The 22242-nt window shown below is 38.9% G+C and overlaps 1 protein-coding gene across 2 annotated transcripts in view; it reads right to left on the bottom strand.

Moving 5' to 3' along the window:
- The window catches only part of NTNG1 (netrin G1), a gene marked incomplete at both ends in the record, with an annotated part of 160855 nt that overhangs the window by 115617 nt on the left and 22996 nt on the right, over positions 1 to 22242 (bottom strand). The window lies entirely within an intron of this gene.

The following is a 22242-nucleotide window of genomic DNA, read 5'->3' as shown; positions in this document are numbered from 1 at the left end:
CATTGGCACATTAATTGGGCCAGATCAGGCAACCCCAGTAATAACAGGGCAGTCTGGGCTGTGTAGTGGTGCTCAGCATTTCAATGCTGTTTGCCTGCATGGATGTTGTGCTGCCAATTCTTTATCTGTGCTGTTAACTCTCTACCAAGATTAAGCTTGGGTGCGTATGCCAGGACAAGACAATGGTAATGACCATTGGAGAATGAATGTACCCTAAAATATTTAACTTTTGGCAAGCATTAGGAGGGAAAGTTTCTCACAAGGAAAGACAGAATGTAATTTTTCTATAGTGGAAAAAATAGACTTTCTACAATTGCCTGCCAGGATGCCTGAAGGTAAAGTTTAAGGATAGAGATTCCTTTTATTCTAATACATTTCAGTCTATTACAGAGTAAGTTGATAAAAAAAGCTCTAAGTATGCTCATTTTCTACTGTGCCACCCTGGCAAGTAATAAATTACAGCATATTATGTTCCCCATCAGGTCTACCCATCACAGACTTGTCTTACAGAAGATGTGATAGAGAAACACCTTGGTAAAGTAATGCAATTAACTGCTGCCATTTGAATTCTGAAAAATTACATTTTCTTATCCCAGCCTGTCTAGCTGTTCAATCATTTTTGAGCTAAATTGCTGATTAATGATATGCCGGTTGACTGTAGGACTACTTTGCAACAGACTCTGCTTCTTGTAGTGTTATAGGAAGGTCAAAACCTTGCACAAACCTCCAACATCCTGGCTGTGTAGCCCAGAGGTCAGTGATGCTCAGGGGCTGGAGTGTACCAGGACAGCCCAGTTTCATCTTCAGCTGCCTCACTGATGGGCACAATGGAAACATCACCTCCCTAACACTTGGATGTTCTTCTGATATAAGCCACTCCTGTGGCTGGGTAAGGAGGCACACAAAGCCAGAACGTGATGAAGTTGTCTTCCAACAATGACAGATATGCTTCTGTGTATTCCTACAGTTACTCTGTAATTTAAACAATCTAGTGCTGTTAAACATTTTTCTTTAAAAGGAGTTTTAGATCCTGGTTTGTACTATAGGAGGTATATGAAATGCACTTAATAGAATGAAAAATGTCTGTTTATAAAATAAGTCACTATTTGTAAGGGCATAAAAATAAAAGACCTTGGAGAAGGTGAGGCATTCTTTCCTCCAGCACAGAATTTATGGCTGCACTATGCTACAAACCAAAGCCATATGCCTCATTGAAGGTATCCAGCATTCAGAGCTTTCATATAGAAACACTGCATATACCATCAGAGTATTTTCAGGCCCTAATCAAGTGTTATAAGGATGCAAAGTGGCATAGCTTTGCTTATAACAATGTCTGTAGATAGCATACAAAATCACCCTGTTCAACATGGCCATCTGTGACACGTTGATGCAAAAATAAAAATAAAAAAAGCGCAACTTCAAAAGATATATGCCCTTAGGTCTTTTGACTTTAATTTCTCCTAATTTTTGAGTCGTATTTACAGAAAGTGTGGCAGTGAAATCAATGGGAAAATAACTCTAAATTTTGGCTGATAGTCAACATAGGGCTCTATATAACTTGAAATGGATATAGGATTGCTGTATAGCATTTGAATAGATTAGTTAAACGATGCTTCATGTAGGCACTTGCAAATTCAAAGAGTTGTCCAACAATTAAAAGATACATAATAAGAAAGCAAGCCTATTGAAGTTATTTTTGATTTTAATAATTTGGTGACATACTAAGGTTATTTTAAATGAGGTATTAATGCAATTTATTTGACAAGCAAGCTCAGAGGTACTTGTCTTTGTCATTGAAGCTATTTACAAAACCAATATCTTCTGTTTATCTCTTGCCTCCTTGCAAACATTCATGGCTCTCACTATCTATATTTCTCTACTTACCTGTATATGTTTTGTAACACAGTACTGACTAGCTTTATATTGTAAAATAAATTCCGTCATCTGACATTATGCCCAGTAAAGTTCCTTCTTAAAGCTCCAGTATTTCTTAGACTGCTTTTCTAGACTTAATTTGGTAAACGTTATTTTGCAGATGTAAGAGTTGGAAACTTATAAAACCTGTATTTTCCAAACCTGGAGAAACTCCCTGCATTCATGTGGATGACTGGAAACTTGGCTGACGCCAAAATATTGGATATGTTGCTCAGGAATAGAAACTTCTGATTTTTTTTTTCTTTTTTTATTTTTTTATTCTGCAAGCAAATAAGAAGAAAACCATTTTAAACTGTGAGTATGCTGAATATATGAAGAGATATTTAAATATTTATTATGTTATAAAATAGCCTTATGCCACATAAAATATTTTATTAGGACTTCATGGCTTTATTTAAATTCTCTTAAGTTTCTTCCAATGAGGCAAATCCTATCCTGAGATTCAATTAATTTAATTCCTAGTCAAGAATTCACTGAAACCAACAGATGTTATTACTGAATGAAACCTGAATAGCAGTTGAATAAAAGCTCCAGGAGGTATCCCAGTACTTATGAGGTCCCAGATCATCCTGTCATTTCCAAGCAGCTTTTAGCTCTGCACACATCATGGTTCTCTGAAGCTGGCCTGCTTTGCCATCAGCTGTTTTTCCCCAGTGTCAGTGGAGGAAAGCGATTTGCATTAGTTTTTGAGTGAGGAAAACTAAAAGTTACCACTCTGCTCCTGCAGCTTATAGATGGGGCAGAGCTGAGGACTCTGTGGTGCCGTGGGGCTATGGGATCAGGGCAGTGGCCACAGCCCCACCTGAAGACAGATAAAAAGGCAATAAAACAACTGAATTATTTGAGTAAATCTGCAGGCTATTTTGTTTCTCTGGGTATAAGGCAAGTGTTTTTCATAGCAGTTCTTGCCTTCTCAGATACCACCTTTTGTTAATTAAAGAAATGCTTTATAATAGAGTAGCTGTCATAGATGATATTAATTGCTATCACCTTGATATCTTACTTAAATTACCGCACAGGCTTTAAGTCCTTCAGTGCACCTTCATTTAAGATGCTTGATGTTTGTCAGTCACCATCATGAATGGGAATTTTGTGGTTTTGGGGTTTTTTTTAATATCACCTACAAAATGCATGACTTTATTAGGTGAGTCTAGACTAGCAGGGCAAAGTCAGGCATGGGCTGATGTAACTACAAGAGATAAACAGGCTGAACAGGCAGATGTGTTGAGGTTCTTACTAGCTTTCATACAATAATGCTTATCATCCTGCAGAACAATTTAAGATGAATTATGTCATAATGGTGCTGAAATTCTGCTTTTTGTACTGGATAGCCCATATTTGCCATTAAAAACATATTACATGTCAAAGATTATTCTAAACTCAACGTTTCTCATCCTGCTATTCATTCCTATTTGCAGCTGAAAAGACTGCCAGCACATTTTCAGCTTACCCTGTGGTTGGAGACACAACTGTGTTGAAAACCACAGGTTTATGTAAAACATTTATAGTTCAGTTACATTAATAAGATTAATATCATTGTCTAAGCTAAACAGAGAAAGAAAAAAAAAAACCAAACCAAAACCAACTTTCTGTTGGCTGCCAAATGTACTAATTATTGTTATTTGTTTACACATTGGCATTGCAGTAGCATGTCACTGAGTGGTACGAGCCCACAACCTGCTGAAAGGCATTGCCCAAACAGGGACAAAGACAACCTCTGCCTGGAGGCGTTCGCCATCTTGACAACATTTTGATACGTCTGATTGTCAGTTTTGCTATTTAGTTGATGGCCAGCTACTCTTTTGTCACCATTACAGTGGCATGTTTTCTGGCATGCATTGGTCTTAGAGCTTGGGTGTTTGCTTGTTGCATTGCCTTGGAGAAGAGGATGCAGAGCAGCCACATCCTACACTCCTAAATCTTGAGTAGGAAAACTTCAGGAAGCAGTGCAAAGAATAACAAGAAGGTGAGGCCTTAAATGCTTTTGATGGTGTGACTCTGGCATTTGGGATGGACAGGTTTTCACATGCCCCTCTTAATTTCCTCTAAAGACTGCAAATCTTTGCATGAATTTAAATTGAAGCAGATTTACTGTGAGACACTGAATTACATCAACAGTAGCAAGAGTCTGTAAGATGAAATTCTCCCATAAGAAATAGGAAGAAAAATAATGTAGGGACACATTGTGTTCAGTGGGGGATACCGTGAATAAATCAATCTCATAATGATGAATAATTATAAAGGCTAGAAGAATGACATTATTGCGATAAGTTAGGTACCCCTCCAGTCATTTCAAATGAGGACTTCTATCCCACTGTGTTTTATTGTTTGGAATTATTTTATTATTGGACTTTATTTCATGTAAAATTAATTATTCCTTATTATATCTGCATTAAAAAAACCACACCAATTATGAAGTATGACATTTAAAATAATTCACCAACTGAGTTTAATTAAATTACAAACAGAGAGAATGTTCTGCAAAATAGAACTGCTGCTCTGAGAGCAGGCAGTAGCACGCTACAAGCACAGCATTAGTGGAGAAGTCAGTAATGATATATGTGTATTCTAGGCTTTGGAAACAAAACTTTTTGGAACTGGAGGAATACCAATAATAACAATGAAATGTAAGCATGATCTTGTAGGACAATATAGCATTCATCCATAAGAGCAGCACCCCAGACTGCAGTCTCCTTAGTGGTTTCACTCTTTGTATTTTCAAAAGGGCAGTTGCAGTATAAGTCAGATCAATGATGAGAAGGCTGCATGATGGATTTATTTTGGGTTTTGAATCTTTAGTAGGGCAGATGAGTAAGAAGGGCTGAGGAAGGCTTACTTAATTTTTGCAATCATCCAAGACAAACAAGGTACTTGCAAGGACAATGCAATTTCCTTCTTTCGATATAGTTGCCTTTTCAGTGTTAGAGGAAACTCATGTTTTTTTCACTCTTCAGTGACACAATGCAGAAGTTAGGAAGCAGATTCTGTGCTATATCCTTAAACTACTTCAGAGCTTGAGGGGAGATCATCTTTAGCCGCCCGGATGGTATCAATAGTTGCTGAATAAAAGATCAGGAAAAAGATATATTTGCTTTTTACTGCTGTGAAAATCTAGTTAAAATCTGGACTATACTGCTTACATTCTCATCTTTAATGAAATGTTATGGGAAATCTGTGTAAGTCAGGATAAAGTGAGAATAACTTTTGTGACTTCATTAAAGCTGCGGTAGACAGAAAAAATTAGGAAATGAAATTCTCAAATATGTATTAGATTTTCCTGCAGTGTCCTTAATTAAAATCAATTTTTTCTGAAAAATGCATTAAGACTTCAGAAGGTGAAGATTTTGATACTCATATGTGTAAACTAAATTACATTGTGGTTCCTTGATCAATCACAACTGATGTTGGTACCATTATTGGGATTTTACTTGTCAAAGTGCCACAGAATGGTTTACTGCTTCAGAAGTGGAAAGTGTCAGGGACAGAGCAGCACCACTCAGGCATTTACTGACACATGCTGTTGCAAACTTTCTGGCCAGAGAATAAAATGTGAATTCTTTATTCACAGCTGAGAGCCTTTACTCCCCAAAGTAGCCTTCCTGAAGTCACTTCAACTATAATTGAAAGTTGATTGTGTGAACCACTTGTGATGCTGTATAAATGGGGTCGGTGATGGAAGCGTCGTGGAGTGCCTGCTTACAGGAATCCAGCTCTAAGGCATGGCAGTCCATACTCCTCCTGCATTTCTACGGGTCGGCTTTGGGGTGTGTTCTTTGGTCAAGAAAGTAGTCTGAAAAGAAAGTCACTGGGGGGAAGAAAAAAGAGAGTACAACTAAAATTTGAAACAAGTTAGTGACAACTGTCGGCAACACCAGATAAAACTGAAATAGAGATGTGATAATGGTATGAAACGGAAAAGGAGGAGTGTGAAGAACTGAGGTCATCAGAAATAAAAGGCAAAAAACAACTGAAGTTTAAAAAAGGCAACTTCTTTTTGCTTTTCCTCATCCTTAATCCTCAATTATTTCACATGATTTGTTTGACTATAAAAGCCAGGAAGCCACAGCCAGGTCTTTCTTTCATAAATGGTAAGGTGATACTGGGAGTCCTGCTGACTCTTGAAAATGACAATGCAGAAGGTATGCTGTTAATGCTGTCCTACTTACTTGCTAGGAGTATGCAGAAGGTCCCACTTACTTACCAGGTATTATGAGCAAACCTCCTAGGGGCGGTTTACTCACTGGACCAAGTGTCTTTCCAGGCAAGGTTCTGGCTAAAAAGCACTTTTTCTCCCCTTCACCTTTGATCCCTATTCCTGTTTTTCTCAGGTATTTGGCTATGGCTCCTTTCCTTTTCCTAGAAAATATTTTAGCAAAAAGTACTTGTTTCTATCTCTCCTCATAACTCTGTTTCTGACCAATCATGCCCACAGTCACTATTTTAGTCACGGTTCTACTTTCTTTATTTCAGGGGAACCATTTTAATAAGCAGCACAATGCACAGCATTTCACCCATCTTTAATCCTAGTACAGTGGATATGCTCACATGGGAAAATCAGGAAATAACTAAAATAGAAAAATGCTCGCCTATGCCAGTGGGACTCTATCTTGTGTTGGTAACATGAACATTGAAAGTGTAGGGTAATAGGATCACACATGACTCGGAAGTTTCCAGAGGTCTTGGCTCCTCATTCTTACCTTTTTTAAATATGTGCTAACACAGTCCAAATAGCATAACTTTAATCAAGTACATAAATCACACCTTCATTTTGCTGGGTGTGAGGCAAAGAATGGAGTGTCAGGTCTGAGGGCAGCAGCCTATCTACAGTGAGGAATTTTGCACACAAGAAAAGCATAAGAAAATAAAAGGTCTCTGTCTTAAGAAGGGTAAAGAAAATGGGATGGAAAAGTGCTAGATTATAAAAAAAAGTGAATTAAATCTTTTTCCGATTGCTTAATTTCCTCTCATTCCTCCAGCTTAGTGGACACTATGCTAAGTGACAAAACAAGTGGTAAAAACCAAGACATGAACTTCTCATGCAGAACAGCTGGAAGTGCTACTTTGCAAGTCTTCTTTTTATCTCCTCTCTTTTCCCAAAAAGTCTAAAGATGCTGTTATGAAGAGTATATGTTTATGAAGCAGAAGTGAGCTCATAACGGCACTTGACCATAATTCATATTTATGGTTCACAATGTTAAGTTATTTTACTTAACATGCCATTTTTAAAACTAAATGCATGAGAATATGAAGGAAGAAAACTATATGAGATATGGCAAATGCACTATGGAAGATTTATAAGTTTCCACTGAAAAATAAGCTGGTGCTGTGGTCCATTGACACTGTATTTTTCCAGCATTAGGCAGCTCTAGCAGGTAAGTGTCCTACAGAGTTTGACAAATAAGTCTACCTGGTGCCTCTAAAATATATTTTTCAAATGAGGGAAAGATCTCACAGTTTAATATCAACTTACTGGATGGACCAGCTTGTGGGCAGGCACTAATCATTGCATTGAGACTGGTATCACTTTTTGTTTGGATGCAAAGATTTAGCGGTAGATCAAAACTGGCTTATGTTAACTCTCTCTGTGGAGCTGTTGTGTCATATCCATCACCACCACATTTAGTATCCTCTACTTGACAGTTTATCTCAGTCTAACTGCTAGAATGAAAAGGGTCCTCATATATAATCTTAAATATTTAAAGCAATTACGATTGCTATGTTTTATTAGTTTTACCTTCTTTTTTTTGTCAACTTTTCAGGGCCTCATACTTTTGTTGTTGTAAACAGTTGTTTATGATCTGATGTTTGGACAAAAAAAAAGATGAAGAACCGGTCAGGAAACATGGACTGAGAGCCCATCTGGTTAATTAACATATTTCAGGGCTACAGGAGATAAAAGAAAATCTAGTGGTTCACGTTTGCCTTTATTCTTCACCAGGTCCAAGCATGTCCCTAATTTAACTGAAACTTTAATTTATTCTTATATTCCTTTAAAGGATATACCATTAAAACTTCCAGATACTGACTGAAACATTGTGGGTTTTGTTTTTTTTTCCAAAGGAAGCCTCATGTTCCCACTTTTGCCTCAAACCAGCCAATTTCTAGGAGAAACACCAAGTAATTCACTGCATTTGCCTGCAAATCCTAGGTCACTCTGTTGTCGAAGATTGGCAAGATTCAAGGCATGGAAGCCTGGATTTTTGCAATTTGCGTGACAGGTACGGCAACGGTTCAGGTGGGCTCTTTTGTAACATCTGCCTTACCTACACAAATCTGCCAACTGGCATTTTTCTGTATGCTTTTTAATTTCTTTTCCATTATTGTAATTACAAGAGATACATCAGTGCCTAAGGCTATATTACTTTCTTTAGACTCAGGCACTTTGAAACAAATGTCTGATTTATGCATTTTCTATTTTCTAGCTTGGTATTAATGCAGATGTATGTCATGGCTTCTTGATGTGGCAGGTGTAGGTATCCTCACTTCTCAGTGGCCTTGCCTGGTCTCAGTATGTTTGCAAATGTTGAAGCCTAAAGGATGTTTTCCCCACAGAAACCACAAGGTAAATGTAACAAGTAATCAATCTTCTGAACAGCAATCAGGAAACCTCTTAACGAACATCCTACACAAACACAATAATTAATCTAAGCTATGACCTGAATAGCAATTAATATAATCAGCTTCAAATAGTGTGCCTACTGTACTCATTTTTTACTGTCACAGCTCGGATGTTATATGCAATATAAACATATTGGTTTGTTCTGAAGAACACTAATTTCAGGAGAGAAAGGTGACACCAATGTTTTATGCAGATCATGGTGTTTGTTCCTACGTGTTCAGACGAAAGCAAAACACAATGGCAATGTCAAAGCAGAACAAAAAGGATATATTCACTCAGAAACAAACAAAAACCCAAGCCACCAAACCTAACACAAAACACCCAGCCAATGCAGTCCTCTAACCACAAAGCCTCAGACAAGCGAGTGTGGTCTGTGAACATTAAGTGGCAGAGAAAGAGATGTGTTTGGGCGCAGGTTCAATTTAGGCAGTGTAAACTTAGCTCTCCTTTATTAATTAGGAGGACATGTCAGTCTGAAAACCACAGACTGATCCTTGGCCAGTGTAAGTCAGCCTAGTGCTTTTACTCAGTCCAGTTGAATATAGGTAACACAATTTTTTTGAGACAATACTTTTGCCTTTCTGAATTACTTTAAAATTTTACTGAGTAAATTCTGAAAGTCTCATTCACTTTTCATTCATGTGGGGCAATACAAGTGGGCAGGAAGGTTTCGTTCCCCAGCGGGCAGGCTGGGGGGAACTGTGCACAGTAACTTTTCTATGATGGCACTGCAGAGGTGTGTTTAAATAGGAATCAAAAGTGTTTTCTCTGAGGATTAAAATAATGCACCTATCTTCCAGAAACACTTCTAACAATCTTTCCTTTTACACATACTTTCTTTTTACAAATCCTAACTACTAAAATTAGTGTCAGAATTGTCTAAAGAAATTTGGCCACAAATAAGCTTCTCCTTGGACAAATACAGGTGGCTCTTACTGACTTTTAGTATCAGGTATTCTTAAGGATAGGATTTACTTCATACTTTTTATTTATTTATTGCCCTTGGCTGTCATATCGAAATGATGGGAGGAAAAAAAGAAAATCCTTGTCTTTTCCCCAGTGGTAGCTCAAAGTAGTTGAGATTGGGCAGATGTTCCCCAGGGACTGTCAAGAAATGCTCGTCATGACGTTTCTCTCAAATGACACTGAAATTGTCTTGTGAATCATTAGATCCATCACTTAAATTTAACTTTGTGTTATGCACATTATGCCAGGTATGTGAAAAGGTAGGGCTGGCCAAAGGATGGACAAGTCTGTCAGGTTACTGTTGAATAGTTAATTGTCAAGAAAGAAGTTGATTTTTAATAATAACCTTGCTACTCACAAAGAAAGAGGATGAGAAGCAATGGAAAAAGAAGGGGAAAAACCCCAGAAAATGAATAGGGCTAGAGTGGAATACAAGAACAGGGATGTGCTAACAGTGATTCAAGAAACACCTTAACACAACTAATATAACTTAACTTTTACTGAAGATTTTTCCTCTTCTATAATTATTTTCAGCTATTCTCTGCAGTGTCTCCAGACGGCTTGTTTTCACTTCCTCTACCATGGTTCAACACATTGATGTTTGACTTCTCATAGAGTGTAAGTAAAAAATATTTTCCTAATTTCTCAGCTGCTGAAAGAGCACCTGTTGCCATTTCCACAGTGGCCTACATTTTCCATTTGCTAAAGAAGGAATCAGCAACACCAAAATTCAATTTTACTTTTTCTTTGGTCCCCCATGCCACAGAAGATTCAATTTGTAGAAAGCAAACCCCCCCCCCCCCCCTTCCCTCTGTTTCCCCATCTCACAATGCTTGGCCATTTCCTTTGGGATCCTTCATGGCTGCTCTTATTTGCTAGCACCAGCAAGAGCTCCTTCTGCCTCCTGACTACCACAGACACAGTTCACATCCAGGTCCTGCTGCCTTAAGGAGCCCAGCAGCCGCACTGTCCTCAGACAGCCTCCAGGATCTTCTCCTCTGTGCTCAGAGGCATAAGGTAGGCAGATGGGCTCTCAGATGGTGACGGGGACAGCGAGTCACAGGATGTGCAGAAGCATCCCTTGTAAACAGCGAACAGGAACAGACTGTGAAAGGGGGGTCAGGCAGTTTCCAGTCGTGCTTTGAAGAAGACAGGAATTGTAGTTCATGGAGGTGTTTAAGATTTCAAAGCCTGGGATTGGAGTTGGGCATCAAACTGAAAAGTTTAAAATTTTACTTGAAAGAAGATTTCCACTAAGAATACATATAATAATTTCTGCATCCGGCATGCAAATTGTCAAACACCTTTACACAAAGCATTTTTTTTTTGGGTGTGTGGGGGGTGTGTTTAAAAAAACAAGGAAAATAAAACGGGATGCACAGAAGTGAGGAATGCAGCAGCACTGGGCAGACCGCAACTTTTATTTGTGAGAGTTTCATAGTTGTGACAAAATCAACCTGAATTTTTATTTCAAAAGGTAACATCATCTATTAATAAATAAAAAAGAAAGAAGCACCCCCCCACACACACCCCCTCCCCCCCCCCCCAAGATCTACAGACTATCTCTTAACCAGTTCAGTTGCTATGCTATAAATAAGTAGATTAAGCATGTTAAGGGCATCCCTGCTGAAATGTAAAATGCAAGAGCTGAGAAGCTAGCCAAGCTGTATGAAAGCATACCAGCTGGGCTGGGACAGGAAAGGAGGAAGGTCAGGAACTCTGAAAAGAAAGAGGATCAATGTAAAAGTCTTGAGAGGAATGAATTCAAGTCCTATGGAGAAACAGAAAACTACCTTAGGTGAACAGTCAGAAGCAGCTGCCTGTTCTAAAAATAATAGTGCTTGCTCTTTTGCTCAAGTTTCTTTTTCCTTTTATTTTTTCTTCTCATTTCCTTTTCTTCTCTGCTTTCTCTTGATTAATAACAAAATGCATGTTGGTTTGTTTACTGGTTGGGGTTTTTGGGTTGGTTTCTTTTTTTGCTATTGCAAAACTGCTGAAATCTGGCAAGAGCAAAGACGCTCGAAAAACAAAAGATTAAAAATGTTGAAGTATATTCAACAGCGGGGAGCTGACCCAAAACTTCAGGTAACAAGTTCATGCAGGTGTCACCTTAAAGTTCAGATGGATCAACAATTCAAGTGAATTTTCTCCAATGTCTTTGGAGAGAAAGATAAGAAAGAAGGCAATAAAACTGCAAGAAAGCTTTCAAGCTTTGTTTGGGCATGTAGACTGCTGTGCAGCTGGGCTTGGCTGGGAGAGCTATGCAAATAGTTTATATATTTTTTTTTTTTTTCTTTTCACAACTTAATTAAAAATGATTTATTAATTAAGGGAAATTAGTGAGAAATCCCACTAACTAATAGTCTTCTCCTCTGAGGAATGGGTTGCTTTCTCTAGATTTTGGCATCAAGAATGCTCCAGTACCAATGCTGGGCTAGGTACAAGGTGCAGAGGGAAGGAGAGGAAGCGCAAAGCTCACCCCATCTTTATCCCTTGCTCTCCCATCTCTCTACCCTTCCTGAAGCTCGGATTTTGTCTAAATGCTTTGATAACCCTTACCATGGTGGGGCCTGGATCACTGGGACCCTTCCTGAGCATACTAATGTTGATAAAGAAAATGGGAGCAAACCTGTCCTAATTTTGCTAAAGACACTGATGTTAGTCTGGATTTAACTTGTGCAAATTAGGGCAGAGTGCAGACCCGAGCAGCTGGAGAATAGTAATTTTTGCACGAAAGGCAGTGTCGTGTAAACCTAAGATCTATGAAGTCTTTTCATTCAAATCCTTAGCTCTAAGGAATCTTTGTATTTTCAACTTAGTTACAGCTATGATGCACAATGAGATATGATGCATGCTAAAGACCTCAGTTATCAATTAGTAATAGGCAGGAATGAAAGATGAATACCTAATGCATGACTGATAGGGTCTCCAGTGAGAATGGCTGGGTATTTTAAGCTCATGCCTGCGTTTCTGGGGAAGACACAGTGAGCTGCTTGATGCCCACAGCAGCTGGCACTGAACAGTTGGCAGCTTCTTCATCTCCCTCTCAGGAGAGTGCCCGCTTTACACCAGGGTTTAGTTTCATGTTTAAATCTCACACAGAACCTGCCATGGAGAATGACACTGATGGTTGAGGAAGAGACATTCAGCAAAGGCACCCATGTCAGATGCGGTGAGAAAGAAATGTTGCCTCTGGGGCTCAAGTGCCTGCTCAGAAATAAGTTAAACCTCCTGCGCTATGGCCACCCATGGATTTGGTGGGGCTTGGGGGTACAGGTGCTGGCAGGGCAAGGGGAGTCTGTCCCCAGCCCCTGCACAGAAGCACAAACTGGCAGGGGCATTGTGAGCAGGGCTGCTTTCCCACCTCCCCACATCTTTCTACGAAGCACCTCTGTTAAGAGATAATGCTATTATCTAAGGGGGCTTAAATGCTCTGAACATGTGAACGCAAGTGCATGTCATAGACCAGTTGATAATCCAAATCCTTAGGTAGATAGATATTCTTTTAAGTAAATATCTCACATAATGTTTAAACACCTGAAATGGAGACCAATAAATCTTTTCTATCAAGAATTGTTTTTGAGAAACACTTCATTACAAAAAGCCAAAAGCCAGAAAGATTGTGTTCTGTATATGTGTATCAGTAGCTAACACATGCAGTACAAATATATCTATTATTTACAAGCCACCTAAAGCTCTATCAACACCAGCGGCAAACCAGACAATCTTATCAGCAAAACTGCTTTGACATCAAGCTGCTTTTCTCATAGATAAAGTTTTCCTGGATTCCGAAAGGCTCTGCAATGAGAACTGGAGAAACGTGCAGGATGCCGTACAAGCTCTCCACAAACAAGTGCACAGAAGCAGCCTGTGCTAATCATGGGAGCTGCTGGCACACTCTTAACCTTGTCACCTGCAGCTGTGAAATTATTCTTTCTTTTCAGATCTGGAAGAAAAAAAGAACCACAGTTTTATTTTTTCCCAAAGAACTTCCAGAAACAGTAATACGACCTTTTGGGGAATGGTATAGAAAATGGGGAGAGATAATGGGTCCTTTGAAACAATGGATCAATGGGGGGAATGGAAACAGAATTTGTCAGTGAAAACTTCTCTCACATAATCTATCACCCTGATAAAAATTGTGCATGCTCTGTTACAGAACAAATTGCTTATTACTCTGCGGCAGGAGAGTGGCAGCAGCGTGCACTGCAGTATTTAATGGGGACACACAACTTGGGATATTTTGAGCTCAGCAATTTATATAAGTGAAGAGCCCAATCCTGTGCATGAGAGACTCTGGAGCTATGGTGGAAGCAGAAGAAGGAATCACCTAACTTCCACGTGTCCTCAGGCCTCCTGTGTGGAAAATAAACTAATGAAAGATAAACTGGCTGCACATGCCACCAGCCAGACAGCTGGCACAGTGGCCTTGGTGGGGCACTGCCACCTGGCTTTTCGGTTTGCTGGTCAAGTTAAAGGCCCTGATGGTCGTGAAGAAGGATACCTGCTTTTGTTCCCCTCTGACAGTCTAACATACCTTTTGAAAGATGTTTTGGAAACTGTGTATCACACAGTTGAGGAGTTTTAAACATGGTATGTCGAATTTGATGGCAGTTAACAAAAACACCAAAGGTAACCAGAGCTGGATTAATGTAGAGTATCTTGGATGGCCGACATGAATCATACAATTGTGCTAAAACCTGAAGAGTTAAGCTTGTAGAATACCTAAATGTTATAGGTACAGAGCATCAGCAGCAAAAGTAAAAGCATTATTTGAGTGGTGGAACAGTCTGAACCTCAACAACAGGGATGTAGCAAACACACATCTTGGTTAAGCACCAACTCCAAAGCCACTGCTCTGCCTTTTTAATCTTGAGCAACCCAAGCTCAGGACAAAACACTGCCAGAGACTGTTTTCACCCAGCAAAGCAGCCGCAACCCCACCACCAGGTTTAACATCCCTGTTATCCTTGGGTCAGAAGGGGGCTGTTCCTATTACCCTTTTGGTGCTGAGATTACTTGGGAAAGAAGTTCTATTAAGATGTAGATACATTATTATCAAAGGATTCGGTTAAAACCCTTAGTCCTACGCTGGCTGTGGCTTATCCTCTTAATCTAGAGATGAACACAGCTGAGAGTATTCTACTTAATGTTCCACCTTACATGAAAAGAGATTCCCTGGTCCCATGGGAACTCTGCCTTTTATTCCAGTATAATCCAGATCACTGTTTCTCTTGAATGGATGCAATTTCCATACAGCTAATCATGGCTACTCTTATTCATAACTTCTGGTTTTGTGCTGGGAAGTCTCAGTTGAGAGTGAAGCGTTATTATTTCAGACACTGCCTGGATTCATTTAGCACTGCAGAGACAGAGCCATAAAGCAACCACAACAAACCCACCAGAGGCACTTATAACAGGGAGATGGGGGGATCCTGTGCAGTTTGCTGATAGCAGCTTGCAGTCTAGCAGAAAAAAAAGAAATTTCCAGACACCCAATTCTGCAATTCAGTTGTGAGGCTGAAGTCTCAAGAAATCTTAAATTAATGAAAACCAAGTTATTACCTGAACCTCTCATCTAGTGAATTGCTAACTTCTCTGCAATGACTACATTCTACCTGATGAGGTTTCTGTTTGTTTTGCTAGTTTTGTTTGTTTGGGTTTTTTGTTTGTTTGTTTTTGTCACAGCCACTCATTCACTTATCCAAAATAAAACATTAATTAGAAAATTAATATTCATTAGAAAATGCACAAAGCTAGACAGTATGTTTCTGTTTTTGAAATACATATATTTAACCCTTATCTTGATTTCTCTAAGTAACTGCTGTGTGATATTACTATAATGATAGTGATGAATTACAGTGTGATATTATCTGGTAGGTAAGTCTAAATGGAAAGCTTGATAAAATCCAGTAGGTAAATAGGAGGAAAAGTATTTGATTCTGGAAAAGGGCTACTAAAGTTTCAAATCTACCCATACCTATATAGTCTATTAAATATAGGTGTATGTCCACATGTATCAAATACAGTGTAGGGCACCTGATTACTTTAACTAATACAGTGAGTATAGTAAATTAAGTAATTAATATTCTTTTCCAATCTCAAAATAAAAAGATGCATCTGCTAAAAATTGTTAGAGCCCACACTAATAGAAATTCTTCTGTACAATCTCATAGCTGTCAACTTCCAGCAAAGCCAGAGTCCTATGGGAATCAGAAATACTTCATGCTTTGAAAATCTTTATGAATCCACTGTGAGAAGAAATCAGTGCCTCAGTTTTTTTGTGGTCTGTATGGTGACATGATAAAACAAATAAGCAAAACACCTCTCAGATTTATCTGTGCTGGGTTATCCAAGTGAGTTTTTATCAGTTATTGTTATAGATAAAACTCCCAAATTACTATGAAAGGATTAGAGGATTTTTTTCTCTGTTTACCCCCCTTCGTCATCTACACCCAGAGCAGTACTTTGGACATAACACATTTCACTGTTGCCAGTGCAGGTCTGCCTGCTGGTTAGTCAGGCTGCTTTTCTGGCACCAGGCATCAGAAACGAACATGAGAAAATGAACACAGGGAGAAAACCATTTTAAAGTCATGGAAATTGCTGAGAGGATTAGGCAGGCATCATAGCTGAAAACATTTTTGCCTTTTAAAAAAGATAATGTTTCAATTCGATACTGTCACTTCAAAACAAATAAAGCAAGCTAACATTTCCTTGAAGAATACAGTAATTTCTTAAAAGATTAGCCTTAGAGTTTATTTAGATGTTGCTTTTTCAGAACTGTAATAATTCATAGTAGACAGATAATGTGTTGAAAGGTTCATGGTTAGTGGTAAATGCTGTCTTGCTCTCCCCACTCTGCCATTTATATAGTGAAGCTGGCTGGGCTTCCAGCTCTTCTGTCCAAGAATACATTAGCAATTCATCAAAAGAGAAAATGTCATTATACACGGAAGCCCAGGGAATTATTTTGCATTTGATGTCCAACTCTGATAGCATTACTATTGATTTAAATATTCTCCAGGATAATATGGGCTAGACACAAAATATCATTGTATTTTTGAACTTATAGTAATCCTGAGTTGCCCAAATACTGACGGCTTTAATAAAATTGAATATACAAACCCCTCAGGTCAGATTTCTAGCCTGTTAACTAATGAACTTCACCAGAAACTCCCAGACTAAAGTGTAATTTCTGAAATATCAAAGAATGGAATTCTAAAATAGCTGTACCCATACAGTGTATACCAAAAAAGCCAGGAATCCTTTACGGCAAAAATCTGGTTTAGGTAAAAGTAGTGAAAATGAGGAAGGAAAATTTCCTTGTGTTACCCATCTCAAGTTGAGAAAGCACACTGAGGTCAGCACGGAGAGGTCATGCATAATCACAGCTCAGCCTCCCTGAGGGAATGAGACCGGGCCTCTCCCAGAGTGCAAACAACTACTGCCTCCATTAAAAACTTCCATTTTATGAGAACAAACAGAAGAAGATCAAACAGGGAGAGAAGAAATATAGTAATTTTGGCTTAAGGTGAAAAGGCTTTTTACTCTACTCCTTAAAAATGCAACTTTGTGCTTTATTTAAAGCACAAAAACTATCTGGCTTAAATGCTGGGTGTACAGATGGAAGTTACCCAAGCGCTGAGTAACTTATGGCTCCTGGGCCATAATAAAGGTCTGAATGTCTCTGACAGACACTGTATGTCTCAGACCCAACCTGACGTGACTTGCGGTGGAGGGTGCTTGTGGTACATGGCCACAGAATTTTTGGAGACTGGCTGCTGTGGGTTTGGTGGTCTGGATGCACAAGAGTTACTGTTGATATGAAAGGTCCAGAAGAAGAAGTAAGTTGCAAGTGCACAAAATGGCATCCCAAGCTGCTTCAGGAAGCTTATAGTGTTGCAGAAAATAAGGAATCATGGATTACTTTTTGTCCTCTCACAGAATAAACATCATAAGTCATTGCCTGAATGTCAAAGAGACTTGGCAGGAGACTGGGCCACAAAACAGTTTTGACATCAGTTAGCAAGATGTCCAGAAGAAAGATGAGGAATCGCTTCTGCAGCTAGTGAGATACTATATTCTGCCATGGGTGGGACAGGTAGGGCTACAGCTGGCAGCAATTTAAGGCTGCATATGGAGTTAAATCAACACAGATGCTGAAGGAATCAAGGAAAGGAAACTAAAAGATTTCATGCTTTCAAGTGGGCATATCTGAGAGGGGCTGCTGGGATGTTTCCACAAGGTCGAGATAAAACAAGTGAGGGTGAGGACCTGGTATGAGAATACACAAGTTTATTATTCCATGATTATTCTGTTTATAAATAGTATTGGATAAAGGGGAAAACCAATGCTGAAGGAGTTTGATCTCTCACTCTGCAAAAGCCAAAACAAGAAGCAAAAAAAAGAAAAGAAACAAACCAAACAAAGAAGAAGCTTTGTTTAGATAAATGTACCCATTCAAAACCAACAGAAATTAAGTGCTGCCAAGCCAAACACAATGACCCTTCCAGGTCATGACAGGCTTTGATATCTACTTCCTAGTGACTCTGGCTAGAGAGATTTAAGTCATGGCCCCTCCCTGGAGGTCAGAGACCCATAGTGGAGTTGGCACATCAGGCTTCAGTGCAAAATTCATCAGCTTAGCTGACCACACTGGTAGCTGCATTTAAGCTAAACCAGGGGACTGCAGGCTAAAGCAGTAGGTGAGTCCTCTCTGTGGCCTCTGCTCAGGGGAAATGGGCAGTAACCACAGCAAGGACGGAGAGAAGGAGACAGCAGCAAAGGACATGATATCTTGAACCATGTGGTGAACACATCAAGATTTTACAGACACTTGAATCATCAGGTTCAGGGAAACACGAAGCCTCTCTACTGGCCATCTCTAGAGGTGATGGCCAGTAGAGAGGACAATAGCAAAAAATACTCTAAGATCGCCACCTCTCCTCCAGATGTTTCACCGGATCAACTTTTGATTTATTGGAATGCATGTCTAGCTTCAGCATTCATGGAAATGATGGAGTCTATTTCACCTTTACCAGCAATGAAGGAGGACTGCGGTCCCAAGAGAAGAGAAGATAGGACATGAAATGCAGACTACTGCTGTTTTCCAGTCCCTGATGGCATAGCTCAGCTTTGTCTCATGTAGCTGTTGACAGGTTACAATTATTTTTTGTTTTCTTTTATTCTCACTTACAGTGGACAAGTTTTATTATAAGAACTAACTTGTTTCTGTCACATTGGTAATTACATACATAACTGCCCACATGCCATATAAAAATTCAGTGAGCCTATACCTAGAAAAACACATATGTGTGGGCTAGGAAGTGGGCTGAGGACAGGTACAAATAGCATGATTTAGTTTGCTTGTCTGAATGTTAAGCTTTGATGTGTTATTCTAAGATACCTATTTATTTACGGGTTTGGATTCTTACCATATAAAATATGTACTTTTATATAAAAGTATTATCTACTGAGAAAGCATCAAAGATCCCACTCCATATATCCAAGGATGACAGTGGATTGGCTCTGCTTGATTTATTTCTTCCAGTTTTATCCACCTACATCTTTATTAGGTGTTGCAATTCTGCTTCTAGTTTCACATTTTAAACAGAGTATTATCCCTCTAAGGAGAGGCATTCTTCGAGTCTTAAGTAACCTCAACACTATATTGTTAGTTCTAAAAATGTAATGCATAAATATATTTTTCACTATATAAAATCATAATACTGATGGAATGTTGAATTTCTGAATAACTGAAATGTGAGTATCATAAAATCACTCAGTTTCTAGGTTCACTTCTTTTGAGAGTCATCATACAAGCTTCTTTACTCTATGGACACAGCTTTCAGGAATGAGGTGATAATTAGGTGTGGATGATTCTTCTGTTTGAGGATCTCCACAAATTTACATAATCAAGGTCAGTGATGGTGATTGTTAACTAAAAGCTTAAGCAAGCCTGTCATGACTAGTCTGTGGATGTTTCTAAAGGTTTGGAAGGCTAGGATGGCTTCTGGTCACTTCTGAGCAAGGTAAATTTCAAGTGATTTGAATAGGATTTGAGTGTGTTTTTACTCTTCTGGAAGTTTGTGGGTGTTAATTTATAGGTAGCATTTGATAGGTAGCCAACATGTTTATTTCTGGCCTTGTGGCTAACTGTAGAAATTGTTGTATGCTAACTTCTGTTGTGTGCATTGGTGTGTATGTTGCTGGAAGTGCTCTCAGTAAGCGGTGATACGGGAGGTCAGAGGAGAAAGCTGGCAAGGGAGAAATTGCTTGTTTGGTGTTGTTTTGTTGCTGGAGCTGGTATTAATGTCATGGGTCTGTTCTGGATGTGTTTTGACTCAGTTATTGAGTAACTGTTGGTTCTCAAGCTCTCCAAGCTGAAGGTTTTCATGAGATTGTGTGCTATGCTCCCTTACCTGACTGGAGGAGGCTGCAGTACATTGTTAGATGTTAAGCCAAAGAGCAAGCCTGGTGTGCAGGGCTGCTGCAGCACCAGCAGCATGCCCGAAGCGCTACAGTATCAGAATTTCTCTTTTCAGAATCTAAAATTTGTGTGTACTATAGAAGAAAAATGCTAACAATATGTATTTTAATAATGTGCTAATGAGATACTTGAACTTATTTTTAAGTAATAAAGGGTTCCAAATAAATTAAAAGTTGCCCTACTCCGTAAAGCAATATAAGAGACAGCACTTAACTTGAAATGCCCTATAACCACCTGGGTGCCATACCAACTGCTTTCCAAGTTGTTACAAGCACACATCCCTTCCAGTTAAGCAATGTAAAGTAACAATTGCCAAAGTTTTCTCAGAAAAGCTTCCCAGACAAATCTGAGAATATCCATATTGTGTTTCACTTAAAACTCATTTCTAAGTGCTCCTGCTTAAGCTTTGAGGAGGTCAGTGCCTACTAAACCATTTTTGAAATATTTTCTGTGGTAAACCTTCAAGTTAATAAAACCCTTTCAAGTTAATAAAAGAACCACAGAGACAGCACAAAGCATATGCAACAGAAACTCTCATGGGGAAAAAATACAGTATTAAGATTCAAAAAGGATAGGACAGAAACAGTGGAAATCTTGAGATGTCATTCCATAAATCATTGTTGTACCCTCTCTCTGGCTTAATTCACCTGCCATAGGATGTAGCAGAAATAGAAAAGACTCAAAATCAGGTGATGGAAATGATTAGATGTCTGGGCTGACTTCTACAGGAGAAAAAATGAGAGCTTGGTGGTACTTAGGGAGAAATACAACAGCATGGTATGACTTGCACAAAAGTACTAAGTGAAGCGCTCTGTTTGCTCTGTTGCGTAATGAAATGAGACAAATCAGTGAAACAGAAAGGTAACATATTTAAAACTTATTACTGATGGAACTTACTCCTGTGATGTTCAACAGAAAGCTTGTGCATTGCAAAAGATATGACAAAGGTGCGAAGCAGAAATGGAAGACAGCATCATTTAGGTCAAGGCAGATTCTGGATTTATGCTGGTTGTTGCAGAAGGCAGAATTTAGTACTGAAAGAGTATAAAACAGCTATTTAAAACTTGAAAAAAAGAGAAAAGTAACAGCTCTGTTTCAAAACCCGTTTTCAACACTCAGAAGGTCAAATTCAGCCCCAGAACAGCAGGTACAAAGTACACACAAGCTGAAATTGGTTCTAGAAGTGTATGACTTTATCTTTCATCTCCAAGGTTTTACTGATCATTTTTTTTTAAGGCTTGGACTGAGGAGTTATTCTCAGCACAGTCCCATATGCTTTAATGTGACTATCATATTTTATTTGTGAATTTTAGTCAAATGCATTAGTCATGTATCAGAGATGACCTTGTACAGGGTAACTTTTAAAGTGGATAATATTACATTATTATGAAAGGAAATCTAATTAAAATTATATAAATTTAATAAAAATGGAGCATTAAGTAAAACTCAAGAAAAACATATGCTCAGGGAGAACACCAGCTCTAAATGGAAATATGTAGTGAATATTGTCATTTTGAATTTTTTTTTTCTCTAAGTATGTCCATTGCTACGGATGTTTGCAGCTGAAAACAGTTAGCATGTTCCACTTTGTCAAATACAGCACAATCTATTTTACATTGTCACCTATTACTGCAATGTTAAAAAAAATAAATTAAAAAATGTCCATTAGGAAATAGTAATCACTAGTGACCACCAAATACAAACCAGCTGAAATAGGAAATAAAATCAGAAATTGCTACTTTTTCTAATTAAGAAAGCATGGTGGACTTGATTATCCATTCACATTAGTGCTACCAGACTGCCAGAGACATGTAATATAATACACTAAAATGTAGAAAAGGCACAACTTGCTATAAAATGCATGTTCTAGCTCATTCTCTTGGATTTGGGATGGAAAACAACTTTCATGTGACAGTGATGATACTGGAGGTGCAGAGCACGTGTGATTATTAATAACAGAGCTATGGGGAGCACAGTTGGCTTGGCTCTTCCACAAGCTCTGTGTGAGGTTCCATGGCATCACTGTTTTGTCTCAGGACAACAAGAGGTTCGCTGTCCCCTCTGTACAAGCTGATGTAACCAGGCTGGCCCTGCCCTTGGCACCAAAGACGTCTTAGCCCAGAGAGTACCATGGGTGCTGTGACCACCCACTCCTCCCCTTGCTACAGGGTTGTACATGCATGACACACAGAAGAGATAAAGAGGTTGAGCTTATGGTACTAGAAACCCA

The sequence above is a fragment of the Psittacula echo genome (assembly GCF_963264785.1).
Source record: "Psittacula echo genome assembly, chromosome: 7".
Taxonomy (NCBI): Eukaryota; Metazoa; Chordata; class Aves; order Psittaciformes; family Psittacidae; genus Psittacula; species Psittacula echo.
This window is presented reverse-complemented; position numbering and strand designations above follow the sequence as displayed.